The sequence below is a fragment of the Penaeus vannamei genome, chromosome 13 (assembly GCF_042767895.1).
Source record: "Penaeus vannamei isolate JL-2024 chromosome 13, ASM4276789v1, whole genome shotgun sequence".
NCBI lineage: Eukaryota > Metazoa > Arthropoda > Malacostraca > Decapoda > Penaeidae > Penaeus > Penaeus vannamei.
In genome coordinates this window covers 6,491,252-6,493,278 of record NC_091561.1, presented here as the reverse complement: position 1 = coordinate 6,493,278, position 2,027 = coordinate 6,491,252, and the positions used below count along the sequence as shown (strand labels likewise).

General features: G+C 30.4%; 1 protein-coding gene across 1 annotated transcript in view; it reads right to left on the bottom strand.

Moving 5' to 3' along the window:
• Positions 1-2,025: 2,025 nt before the first annotated feature.
• The window catches only part of LOC138863789 (cuticle protein AMP1A-like), an 852-nt gene continuing 850 nt past the window's right edge, over positions 2,026-2,027 (bottom strand). Inside the window, exon 3 of the mRNA XM_070128792.1 lies at positions 2,026-2,027. This exon is cut by the window's right edge and continues 276 nt beyond it. The gene's annotated coding sequence lies outside the window, so the exon portion shown is untranslated.

The following is a 2,027-nucleotide window of genomic DNA, read 5'->3' as shown; positions in this document are numbered from 1 at the left end:
TAACGAAATAAATTAACGCATCGTGTTGCGTCAAAAACACAAGTAATGTTACAGGCAAAAATACACATACTTCGGTTTAGTTATTCGTCCAAGTAATTGAAGTATTCCTATGTCCTGATAAGACAAAATTATGCTTGCATGCTAATACTCATATGTGTGAATATGTGAATGATTACATATCAGTCATGAAATCTATCCACATAGTTTTGCATATGTATACACCGACAAAGAAATGCACATACACACTTAAGTTTTACTATATTATATATATGTATTTGTATACATATACACATAAACATTCATACCATGCGGACATCTCTATACACACACACACACACACACACACACACACACACACACACACACACACACACACACACACACACACACACATATATATATATATATATATATATACACACACACACACACACACACACACACACACACACACACACACACACACACACACACACACACGCATGTATATTATAAATGCATGTTCTAAAAATATGCATGTATGTGTAGACAGTATACAATATGTACACACACACACACACACACACACACACACACACGGACACAAGCACATATACATATGTGTGAGGGTGTGGCTGTTTGTTCGGATATGTATGTCATACACACATGTATATATATAGATATATAAATGTATATATATATTATTTTAATATACATGCCTGTGTATATAATATATGTATACATATTTGTGTATATATATATATATATATATATATATATATATATATATATATATATATATATATATATATATGTGTGTGTGTGTGTGTGTATGTGCATACATATACAAACACACGCAAATGTCCACTAAGGGTTTTTTTGTGTCGTGATTCACTAAACACTACTGATGGTAAACAATGTCTCGAAAAGTGAAAATATTAAGAACATTTTACCGAAATAATCATTTATCGGTACAGAACACAAGACCTATGGTTCATATACGGACTCAATTCACGGTGTTAAGCCAGAGCAAATGATGCAAAATCATGTGAGGATTGAATACCTGAGGTTCATAAATAAATTCAAACGATTAATATATATATATATATATATATATATATGTATATATATATATATATATATATATATATATATATATATATATATATATATATATATATATATATATATATAATGTTGATAGGGGGGAAAACTAGGAAGGCAGGAACGTCTATGAAATGAAACAAATGGAAGAGTATACCACTGTGCTCTTTCCTTAATTCACCGAAAAGGTCTGCGGTATCATAATGCATTTTCCTTCGCTTTGTTGGTTTGTTTAGAACGTTTTTTTTACAAATTATCTTGGGTGAACTACTATGCTTTAGTTTTATTGTCATGATACGTCTGTTGAAGCTTTACTGACACACTGAGTTAGTTCTAATCCAATGGACACGTTGAGGTGGTTGTAGTTCAGTTGATATGCTGAGGCAGCTGTAGTTCAACTGACATACTGAGTCGAGTGTTGTTCATTTTCACGCAGATTCAGTTGTAATTACAATGGTTTATTGTTTTTTTTTATAGACAGGCACATTAAGTAGATATAAATAGTATTTCTATATCTGTCTATTTATCTCTATATGTATCTTGTAGTGATTACATGTTTTGTACTAATTACATCCCATAATGATATACCTTCTTCTCTTTGAAATTTCTTATAGCTATATAGTCATGACACGTATAAAGTCTTATTTTTCATGATTCGAACCCTCACATCCAAGAAGGGTAGGCAAAAAAAAAAAAAAAAAAAAAAAAAAAAAAAAAAAAAAAAAAAAAAAAAAAAAAGCAGCAACCTATTGAAAGAAATTGCCTGTGTATGTTCAGGTAAGATAATTTGATATCTATAGATACTAGAGAACTAATAGCGTAGCTTTCTTTCTTTATTATTTTTGTGAGCATTTGGTAGCAAAGGTTATGCGCTCTTGTGTATATTTTTTGAGATGTATCTTGGTGTAGGGTCATGTATTTAAGGTTGACTAATACAATAGATT